The 12,487-nt window shown below is 36.5% G+C and overlaps 1 long non-coding RNA gene across 1 annotated transcript in view; it reads right to left on the bottom strand.

Annotated features, from left to right (window-relative positions):
• The window catches only part of LOC143341986 (uncharacterized), an 83,792-nt gene extending 73,598 nt beyond the window's left edge, over positions 1-10,194 (bottom strand). The window contains exons 1-2 of the long non-coding RNA XR_013079710.1: positions 9,459-10,194; positions 4,451-4,695 (exon numbers count right to left, since the gene is read on the bottom strand). This is a non-coding gene — a long non-coding RNA (uncharacterized LOC143341986). The remainder of the gene's footprint in view (positions 1-4,450; positions 4,696-9,458) is intronic.
• Between the last annotated feature and the right edge of the window lie 2,293 nt (positions 10,195-12,487).

Raw genomic sequence — 12,487 nt, 5'->3', positions numbered from 1 at the left:
CTTCCTCGTCCTCGATTCTCTCTATTTTTCTCTATCTTTATTTCTTTGCGTATACACCCCTGCGTTTCTTTCCAACTTCTTTACCGTTCCCAGCCTCCCTTCTGTCTTCCTTTCGTTCCTTTTCCTGTCTGTACCCTCCCTTCTATCGAATGTATATTTTTCCGGAAGTTTCTCCATCCCTTTGTTTATCGTATCCCCACTCGCCAACCGTATCTCTGTCCGTTTCGCGTTTACTCGAATTTTGCATGTGACACGCCTCGATTAAACTCAGAATAATTTATGATTTGATGTAACAATTCGAGAAAAAGTTTCCGCAGAGAAAAATTAAATATTTCGTATTTAATAATTTTTTTCGTAAATCCAAACAATGATACGTAACATAAATTAAATGCCACTGCGGATAAGATAACCTCTTCCGGCGACTAACTTATATATTCCCGCAGAAACCAAACACGATCTGTTGTTCTTTCACGACTGTTTCACATTCTGTAAACATTAATCCCGTATTTATTGAAACAATATACTCGGTAAAGTAAAGAGCACGAAGAAAGCTGAAAGTTATAATCGGGACAAAAGCAGTGACTTTTTACTTTTATCCTTACTAGCAGTATTTCTAATGGACGTGTTCTATATGCTAATTCAATCTCTGACTATAATCAAAAGAGACAAAATTTAAAAATTAAATTATTATTAAATTATAAAAATCTAAGTATCTAAGTTGCAATCATAAAAGCATTCGACTAACTTTCTTTGCAGAATGATTTATATTTGAATAATAAAACCGACAAATGTTTATACGTGAAAGTAATTTGAAGCAAACTAAATTTAAGGTATCATTCATGTTTAGACGTGCTTAACACTTCACGTACTAGGAATCTATTCATAGACTTCATAATTTCAGCATCTACCAACCAGGAGCCTATTAATAGTTCTTCTTACCGTCGTCAATTGTAGTGCTCACAAGGAATATCACGAAATTAATAATCTTCAATTTTTAGGAAACACTGTACGCATATATCAATATTTTTTTCCATCTTCATTATTTGATGAAAGATTTGAATAAATAGGTGGTTCATCCACAACCTTCAGGGTAGTATACTTTTTCACCCCTCGAGTATAAATATCAGCCGATAAAAATAAAATATGGATGCAACATTTTTCAGCACCATATTTGTGTGTCAGGTTTCCTGGAAATCGAATATTGCCAAATAGATTATGTTTCTCGTCAGTTTGAGGAAACAAAATTTCTTGTCCTATGTATTGGATCATTTCATAAATCTTTGTGTAATTAATTACGCGAACTTTTATCTTAATATATATGTGCATAAACATAATCCTAACAGATACTGTTTTACATTCAATTTGATACCAATTGTCGAAATAAATTAAATAACATGATAAATATTTTGTACAACATGGGACACCAATTTGATAATTAAAACTGAACGAGTTTTTAAATAAAAACTGATTTTCACGAAACAGCCACCGATTAAACAATTTAGTAATATAAAAAATCATAAAAGAAGATTCTCTGAACATATTTTTCTAAAGTATAATTATACAGAAGGAAATAATTAAAAACTAAAAAGATAAACGTGAAAGTTTGCATAGAAAAATCACACAATTTAGTTTCGAGATTAAAACATGAAATGAAAAAGTGATAAATATAAATTAAAATTTCGTCCGATTTTGCTAGATAAACTCGTCGGTTATGTTGACTTTTATTTAACATTTATAGAATTTTTTTTCATTTAGAAAGTACTATATAAAACGACATTAAATCTGTAATTTAAAGAAAAACGATCGCTTAAAACTGTCCCCGTTCGTAATTAAATTTTATGCAAAGGTTACGCATTTGCAAAATGAACACGTACAATTTTCAAGTTATTTGTGCGCAATACGCGTAACTAACTATACAAATATTTAACGTTGAATACGTTCCCGTTCCTTTTTTACGATATTACACGAACGCTATGCGCGAAATGAAATAACGGCAGTGACACGTCATTATTCCCACTCAAATGAAATTATGCATGGACAACTGATATTTACACTTTGCACAGTATTCGCATACAAAGCAATACAATGGATCATTTCAATCCAAACGTATCGCTTTTTGCAGCCGTGGGCGTCGAAACGAGAAACACCATTTGGCAATTTTGCTGCCGAGCTAGTCCTGAAAGATGACTGCGTCCCGAGTTGCTTTCAGGTTTATCCAAGCACACGCTTTCACGAAAGCTTTTTTCAAAGTAAACCATAGTACACGTTGGATTTCAAGGTATAACTGTTCCATCGAGAAGTCGTGCCGCGGATACAAAGCGAAAAGCCTTGCGAATGAGAACAATACGACGAACACTTTTGCAACTATCCACGTTTAGGAGAAAACCATCTTCAATTCATCTCGAACCAAATATACAATTACTAGAGGAATACTTACGAATCTTGTTAAACGCGCAGATACTCGACTACATTTATGGTGAAATAATATTGTTTATGAGTCACGACGATCTTGCCTTTAAATGTGTTCATTATCAATAATAAAATTCGAATAAGATAACAAGGAAACAGATTTGGCAATACCAATCGATTGATTAAATACCTAATTCGTGGCCTTTGAAGATATATGGAAAGAAAATGTGATTAACTTGCAACGCTTCATCTGTGTTTCGTAAAAACTGGAAAAAACATTTGTCATTATTAAGCATGTGGTAATTAATACCTTCCACAAAGGTGTGTCTACCGCAACAGCTTATAATTCATAATTATATGTAACGGTTAGAAATCAAAGTATTTTACTCTCCCCTTTGGGCTCGTAACACAAAATAGAAGTCGCGCTAATGACAAAACCGATAAAGCTAACGCGTACGGCTAATGAACGTCATAATGTCAATATACTATCGAGCAATAGCATGTAATTAGTAAATGGACGTGAACCCTCCGAAATTGATCTTTCGTAAATCGCCAATTTATCCATAGAACGCGTAACTAGTATATATTTTCCTGAAAACCATTAACCATCTACCAGCGATCGCTGGGTCAGACAGACCCGTGTATTTTGTTTACGTTTCGCGGTGATCGCGACTGGCGAAAAAATTCTGCTGGTTTCGTTGTAATAGAGACTCATTTAATAGTAAGATGCTAATAATGTAAGAATTTAACTATTATTATTGACTAATTTCGAGAGTTAATTCGTTCCGCCACGCGACTCAAGTTATTAAATTCATTTATTTATTGCTTGAAAAATAATGTTAAATAGAATTTTTACGAAATTATTTTTTCAAACGTTTTCGACTAATTGGAAAATTTTTCTCGACAAACCTTTGTTTTCGTGAAAATTGATGTTGGAACCCAATTCATTTTTTGATTATTAAATGAAAATTTTACTATGGTAATAAACCTTCGTGCATTTCGTTCATTGGAAAAACATAATATTCTACAACTTATGAAGTCCCAAAGCTCAATTAAAATACAATTTAAATATTAAAAATATGAAAACATTGTATATTTTGTATTAATCTGTTTCCTTGTATTAATTTTTAAATGTGACACGTTTAATTGCGTCCACTAATTTCCTTTGGGAAAAAACGTAACGATAATTAATCCTTTATGAACAGTTTAAATCACAGACACGCTGGTGCTGCGCAGTTTTGTTCCATTGTAACAATAATTATTTATGTTTAACACAGAATAACTCTGGAAATCGAAATCAAAACGCGGATCACTTATCGTTGCTGCATAAACGCGTTTCCTGTGTAGAATTTACTGTATCGATTGCTTTTATTCGATGCCAGTGTCAACTTCGAATTACTAATACTTGTTCGTATGTACAAATGATGTGGTTTGATTGAAATGACTGATCGTTTGTATAAAATGAATCTGATTTAATGAAAGTTCTGCAGACGAAAAGGGTCACAACCAGTCGCAAAAATGAACGCTTTATTTCTTAGACACTTTTATTATTGATAGAAACGTGTGGCTCACTGTATCAATTATTCAACCCAGGAATATATTTTCTACCTAATTTTCACCAAACGAGCTCAAACTTCCCATTAAATCATTACATAAATACAAAATTTTAGTTTCATTATAAAGGCATAAAAGCTCTTGATTATTCCTCTATAAATATTGATAATATTATTTCACCATGTTATCGCTATTGATACTACTCGAGTCATCCTCGTGTAAACCATGTCATTACGAACAAAATGGTCACGCACTAATGATGTGCTGATCAGTATGAAATCCTCTCCTAAATAGACATGATTTACACGCAAAAACATCAAACAGCATTGACTGTTATAATCCAGGTAATGGAAGCTTAAAATAACCAAGTGCTTCGTTTAGTGAAGAGTATTAACATAAATATACTCTTCGAATACGCCGCATAAATCGGTCGAAGAATAGTTATTGCGTCGAGCAGCTAAACAAAATGATCTTTTTATTAACTTACGATTTCGCTGGCCCGTCCAGAGCAACAAAAATCGGCTCAGAGAGGAGGAGATTCCTAGGTGAACACCTTCACACCTTTCCAAGCTGGTTGATAGCACTTTCACACTCGCGTCGCGTGTATTACTTCTCTCTACGTACTTCGACGTCCGGTCCCCGCGCGCGCCAGAGTCGTAATGAGCTTCGCTACCCTGTTCGCAAGAACCGCCCGTTGCTATCCACAATTCCAAACTTCCACGAAGCGAAGACCTTGTCGAACAAAACAAAAAGTCAAGACTGTTTACTGGTCACGTACATTTCTTACAGTTCGTCGATTTATTCAACGTGTACATAATACGTTTAGAGCAAATAATTACAGATTCCATTTTTCCCCCGTATATACCTTCTAAAATTTAATTATATATTTCACAAAATAATTTACTGCTAATTATTAAAATATGAATACCATTACAGACAAATATATGAACACCAAGGAATTCAAATGATATTTGAAAACGATGTTAAATATTGTAATTTGTTGTGTATTGTTTCTAATTTTGTTGCTTAGTAGCCGATGACCTTACATTTATTCATATTCACGAACCATAAATCGTTGAACTTGCTTTCCTCTGGACAGAACTATTTCTAACAAAGGAAAACCGCTAACCCAAAAATTCCGAAAATTTTGAAATATTGTATGCAAGTAGAGTAGTTTATCCGTAGCATAAAACCATTTTTCGCTCATGCGGAATTTCGTTTAAAGGGAATGAAATTACCCCTTGTCGTAGAAAAAGATCGAAAACAAAATTTACAGCAAAATTAAATCCACGTTTGTATCTGGAAAACTGCAAGCAGAAAATTATTGAAAAATCCATGTTTGTCTTTCTCGATTATTATCAGTATGCAGTTTTGTAGATATTTCGCCTATTTCGCCGTTTTGTAGATATTCTAGGACAAAGAAAGGGGTGAATCCATTCTCCAAACTGAATTTCCACACGAAGGAAATATGATTTTGTATTGCAAATGAACTGCACATTTGTTCACGATGTTCCCTTGAAAAATATTCAACTTCCACAGCGACGCAAAGATGGGTAAAATTTTATTCGGACCATGGCTAACCAATAAGACCAACTCGAATGAATTTATTCGTTTACTCGATCGAACGTTGTATTAATTTATTACTGCAACATATATCGACGATAATACTTCACCAAAGTAACTCGACGCCCTTTAAATTCTCCAATCCTAATCCTTCAAGTACTAAAAGTTTAAAACTCTTTCTGGTTACCCGTACAGAACGCAGTTCAATATTCAAAAGCTTAATTCCCGGCAAACGTACGGAATACTGTTTTTATCTAACAATTCACGCGGTTCTTGTAAATTTATAAACTCCTACTTAAGATGCTTTCAGTAACATCAATAATACATGATTCATTACTTCTTCAGTCGGCACTTTCGTCGAGGAATTATGTCTACCGATTCGACACGAACGTTTTCGTAAAAAATAAAAGAGGGGATGTAACGAATAAAAAACTGAAGACACGATAGTTTCCTGAAAGCTTGGGCGGGCTCTGTAATCCCGAACTGGCTGGAAAACTACTTTGCGTTCCTCCATAACTTGTAAGTTACGATTGAAGGTGAAAACTCTTCGTTATGAACTTACAAGGTAGACATCGCTTACGAAGTTTTTCACCTTCTGTCTGTTGACAGTCTCAACGAAACCAATACCAGGATTGATTTATGCTTTACTATCTGTAGAAAATTTTAACTAATTCAATCGTCGACTCTCGATGAAATTATACTGCAGTATAATTACATTACGAATTATATCTTCTCACTTTCACGGTACTTCTAACATGTTTATTTCTATAAAAGCATTAAGGCAAACTACCCGACAATCGTATTGTGTACAAAAGAAATAATGTCAATTCAAACTTAATTACGTTGAGTAATTAAGAATTAAATAGTTACACGATCGAGAATTGCATGGAGTTTGAAAGAATAATGAATAATCCTTGCAAACTTCTTGATAAAATTCTACTTCGAAGAAAGGAGCAATTACTTCTTACAATTATCACTTCTAAAATTGATCGATACCAATCACGAACGAAGTTTCATTTAATATGAAAGTTTTCAATGGCGTCTCGCTCGAGCCGATTAAAGAGCTTGCTAGAATTCAATACATTATGAAATTGATATCGAAAAGAAGGTTTCCGTGAAAAGTATCTGTCACAATCGCCGGGAAAGTGCTCGCAGTTTTTCGCCATAACTTTTAAAGGCAAGTTGTTGAAGTCGGGATACCTCGCGTTCGTTCTGCGTGCCTTTTACATTAATATTTTTTTACGACCGTGGCAGAAAAATGGCCATCTTAGGAAACAAATGAAACGAAAGTTTAAGATACAAGCAAAGTTTGAGAAAGAAGCAACGAAGGACGCAGAAACGTAGAACCAGTAAAAATAATTAACAACCGTCCACTTAACATACGTTAGCGAATCAATCCTGCGGCAGTAATTTGTGTTTTTCTACTCTAGTAACGTGCAATTCTCTGTTCGTGTGACTTCCCCTTATTCGAGCGATAAATTTCAAGCTTCCTGACGTTGAATTAACACGTTTAAGAAACAAGGCAATCAATATCCTTCAGCTACCTTTTAATGAGCCTGTCTACACGCATTTCAATACTCATTATCTACACGAAAGAAATTTCCACGATAAATCTGACATAGCAAAAATCACGTTTTCACACTGTTTGCATGCCTAACAGTGACTTTAAGAATTATCAATTAAAATTATTTAGAAAAACGCTTGTATATTATTTAAAAATTATAAATTCTTCGCGAAAGAAATTACACGGTGCATTCGTGAGAAGGACAAATGTCAGAAACAGAAGAGTGTTATCATTTTCAAATCGCCATGAGCAATGCGTACGCCAGGTACATCGATGCAAATGACATCGACAATGGGAGACATAAAATCGTTCTCGTTGTCGCGACTTGCACGCATTAGCATAAAGAGACCAGCGTACGTCTATTTTGATCCCCCACAATTAATTTCATTCTCGTTGACTTTAAATCGTAACCCTGAATCGATGTCGCTGATTAATGATTTTGTCCAGAGAATTCGTTCCACGGTACGCGATTCGTAGCTGAAAATTTTGGCTCTATTTCCATATTATTAACGCGTTCGAGTTGTCCCGGGGTTGTATCGTGAATCACACCACGCGTGCTGATAAATTTTATCTCGTCGATCGTTTTTTAGTTCGATATTAATTACTCCGTTTCTCCCGTGTATTTCACATTTATGAAAATATTCTAGCCCTAAATTTTACACGACAAAATACATTGTTATTCCAAAAACAGGACACTTTACAATCGTTAAGCACCAACGTCTTGTTTAGAAAAACATTTTATTACCGGAATAAAAATTTATTTGAATATTACGTGATTTTAAAAATATGAACCTAAACCTGAATAAAGTGCACAGTAATTTTGTTGGAACAATCTTAATCTGTTCGTAAAAAATATTATACTGAGCAATAATTTACTGAATATTCTCAGATTTTCAGTATCTACTGTAGTTTGTTGGTTTACATGCTGTATGAGTGTCTCGATATTATTAGATACCTCTAGGTGCCAGTGTTCTATTTATAAAACATATCTAACTTTAAAAGGGCTACTTTTTCAGGAAACTTTTCCTATTCAATATTCTCGAATAAAACAAATATATAGAAAGTGAACACTAATTTTAGAGAAACGATGCGTAATTTCTGATGAGTCTGTATAATTTGCAACTGTTGCAAATATTCTGCATCCCGAAATAAACACGAATTGGAGCCAATCCTAAGAGAAACTTTCAACGATAGTCGTAAAATTCATCAGTTAATACTATTCTCAAGAAACACAATGTTCCTCGATAGTATTAAATAAATAAATAAATTTCACGTCCACCCTCGTCTAAAATATGAATCCATCGTCGTTGATAAACACCTAGTAGTTATAACACAAAATATATATTAAAAAAAAAAGAAATAATATGATACTTAATTGATTCGTATTACGTTGAAACGAAATAACGAATCGTTGTGCAATTGTTACGAACTCTTTCGTCCGTCGTGCGAAAACCGTGTTAAGAATCAGTAACGGCAACCCTTTTGCTAAATATATTCAAGTGTGTCGGGAGAATGTAAATTACACGAAAAAATTTATTGCCGTTGCGAGATCAGTTAACAACGTTCCGGAAGTCGCACAATCGCCACGAAAATGTGCTCTGTTTTGCACGATTAATATACAGGCCGCGTACTAATTTAAATATCATTTGCACGAGACGCAAATGCTTGCGGTCATTAGCGTCGAAAGAATTTAATTACAATTGTTCGAAACCACCAACACGCCGCGAAGTTGTGTGAAAATTAATCCGGGAACGCTTGTCCCCGTAAAACCGTCACACACTGGCTTTACCCCAGATTTTTACCGAACCGGTAATGCAATTCTTAAGATTCCAACGGGACTGCCGTACCAAGAGTCTATTATTTTAATTGTGCATCGTCCCGGGAGCGATATCCCGGGAACCGTGAGTTGTTATGCGCCTAAACGATAAATGGAATCGACGTATTTAAGACTATCGAGCGTCTCGATTCGAGGACGATTGTCTTAATATTTTCCATTAAGGGTACGGATAATTAAAAAGCGAAAAGAGCAGACGCTAAAGCTACGCTTGGACGCCAGAACCGCGGTGAACAAAGATAAAAGTAATTGGCCAGTTAATTCCGCGGGTGGCCGAAATTCTCTGAAAGTCCATTAAAAGATCTGAACCACGTTACTTGTTACTTAAGACTTTACGTTATCAGCCCGAAACGAAATTATTTCTCGACTATTTACGCATTTAATATTCGATGAAATAAACAAATTTTGGGAACTTGTGCAACAGAGGACGCGCGTGCACGTGAAATATCTGAACGTTAGTTTCGTCTAATTGCGACATCGCTACGGTCACCGCGCGGGGCAACGCGACGCACGTCTAGTTTTGAGAATACTCACCGAACAATGGTAGCTGCTGGACAAATATCGAGTCGAGTATCAAAGCCGGTGATCCATCCAGCGGCGCGCACAGAACTCGTTCGAGATTCAAGAGGGCGAAAGAGGAAGGGAAATCGGGAAGAGGTCCGCGAGCACGCTCGAGTTTTCTGTTTTCCCCTTTCGGTTCTCTTCTTTTCCTGGTCGGTGCCGCTCGCTCCCGAGCGCGGTGCCAAGTCAGCGGTTGGCACACACAGGTGTGAAAAAAAGGGCGAAACAGAGGGAAAGAGCAAAACGCGGCACAAAGCAAACCGGGGGATGGCGGGGAATCCCCGATAGCGTTGGACTTTCTCGATAGGAAACGGAGCCGCGTCCCCCCGCGAAAGTACTCCGGGCTGCTGCGTCCAATAATCACGCCGGGGATAATTCAGTCAGTGCCCTCGTGGCACTTTATCTGAGGGAGATCGAGCGTGGGTGCACGCAGCGATTCGGCTATTCCGGAAATCCGTTTCTCAACGTTTCGAAATGACGATCGACCGCCCCTGAGCAGAAGACTCCGAGATCGTCGTACGTCTTCGTAAACCTTCGAACCGTGAAATCGACCGTTCGACGCTTATCCTTCGAGGATGTCGACTTCTCGAGGAGATCCTGCGAATACTCGACCGTTGACGTCTCGTACGATCGCGTATCAACGAAAAATCGGCGCAAGTCACTACGATACGAGGACGTCGCGACGACTGGCGGACGCAGACTGACTCGAACGCCGTCGTCCCTCGGTTTTCACAGCGCGCCGCGACGTTGAGCGTCCCGACGCCGCTCGTCGAGGGCGCTCACGCTCGTCCGTGCCGTTTCGTTTGCGTGGCTTTCCGCCCCTCGCCTTTTCTTGCGATTCTTCGACGCGCACTCCCCTGTCCGTCGCGATCCACGGAGTCGAGACGTCGACGTTCGCCCGACGCGTGCCTTCTTTTATGGTGTCTTCGACGGGGGTGAAAGATGCGACAGGGAGGGAAGAACGCGAGAGGAACCTTGGAAAAATGGACAAAGACGAATGCAACAGTTGTGGATCCCCTGGCGCTGGTAGCACCGACTGGACGCTGGTGTCTTTAAATCAAACAGAACAGTTTCTCACAATTGTGTTACGCAATCAACGACTGACAATGAGTTTATAAAACTATAAAAAGCCTATTTATTTGGAAGAAAGGTAGTCACAGTACTCTTCGAATAAAAAATGTCTGATCAATCTACTATCCTTTTTGTATCCCCTTCCAATCAATTTTCAAACACTCGATGTAAACGTAAGATTATTGCTAATATTAACAAAGACTTCTTCAAAAACGTACATCTTTAATATTGAAAAGACTCGACTATTTTTACTTTTAGAAAACCTCAAATCTCTCGATATTATACAAAATTTGTGAAGCCTCTTCTTAGAAGAATTCAACGTGTTAGATTTGAAATTTCAAAATTAAATGATTGGATCTTGTTATACGAAAATACCCTCTCTCCTAACGCGACTATATGAAGACTGGAATGAAATAAAATTATTTTCTTGACAGTTTAATACTTTGTAAAAATCTATAGCAACGGAATTAAATGTTACACGACTGTAGCAACTTTATTAGTGTTGATACAGCCTTTGTGTACATAGTATACTGCGTGTTGTGGTTTATGGGGTACTCGATGAGGATGAAAGATGCGACAAGAAGGAAAGACGCAAAAGAAGCCTGGAAAAATGAACGAAGACGAACGCAACAGTTGTGCATCTCATAGCGTGGTAAGCATACAGCGTCAAGACGTTAAGAAAAGTTTCGTTTTTATGTTCAACTTCGTCGGACGCCGACGAATACTACTTTAGAATTGCGCCGTAGACAGAGAGTAATAATTTCGAATGTAACTCGAATCCCTCTGACTTTTTGCTAAAACTAAAAATAATATAAAATTCTTTTTACTTCTTATTTAAAAAAGTGCATTTCACGATTTCCCGATCATCCCTTAACTGTAAATAAAATTTTCTTTTAATGCTCGTATGTACTCTGGAAGATAGTTAACACCAATTGCTTTGGTCAGATCAATTACATGTTTTCGATACATAATTCTGCTTATTGTTGTACGTTTTTGAAAAATTGAATTAAATTGAGACGAACATAATAACCAATTTATTCACGTATGATCGAAAGTTTATGAATTGACTTTAATTTGGCAACTGTTAGCTCTACATTTATCAAACATTTGAACCACCGAAGTGTTGGAATATTTGAATACAGAAAAGTTCAACAAGTAGTCCCAGCCATATTTCCCACGAGAAAAATACTTGAACTGCTTACAAGTCCTGCCACGACTAACTTGTTGATCACAGATGTCATCCGTTTCATTTTCACCAATGCCGCGCAAACTTTTCTGCTAATGGATCAAACAACATAAAATAATATTTTCTACGCGCAGTAATTGAACATAATATTAAAATTTCTAAATCAGACCTCGAAAAATTGGAGTTAAAGAGAAATGAAATGTATTTCGAGTTATGGAAGTTTAACTGTATTAAAACATTTCTTACCCAGATGCACTAATTTTTCAATTTCTATCGCAAAAAACTAAACAATAAATATAAGTTTAAATATATATTAAAGAGAACATCTATTTGAGATTGAAAGTCAGAGGAGAAACGAATGAAAATAAATTCGTTGTAGCATTACAAGTTGCATTGACTAAAACAATGCTATTTTAACGAAAGACTACTAAATGCTAAGAATTCATGAAAACGATTCTGTACAAACTGCTGCCAGATAAAAATGCTACACAACGGAAGTTGCGAAAGTACATATCCTTTTTCAAAAGGAGGAATCACGACATGAAGAAAATGCGAACGCACTGACACGAAACTGGTACAAAAGTGAGCAGAGGATGAATACAACAGTTCTGAATCTTCCAGAATCTACAAGAACAGCGAGAATTTTCCTTCGTTTTCAGTTTGCTTATGTACTGACAATTGCGTCGAAAAGTTTCCCAATGGGAGAGAACCTCTTCAAATATTGTAATAATAGAAAACATAAAAC

Source organism: Colletes latitarsis, chromosome 5 (genome assembly GCF_051014445.1).
Source record: "Colletes latitarsis isolate SP2378_abdomen chromosome 5, iyColLati1, whole genome shotgun sequence".
NCBI lineage: Eukaryota > Metazoa > Arthropoda > Insecta > Hymenoptera > Colletidae > Colletes > Colletes latitarsis.
The sequence above is the reverse complement of the archived record's forward strand: the minus strand, read 5'-3'. Positions and strand labels throughout refer to the sequence as shown.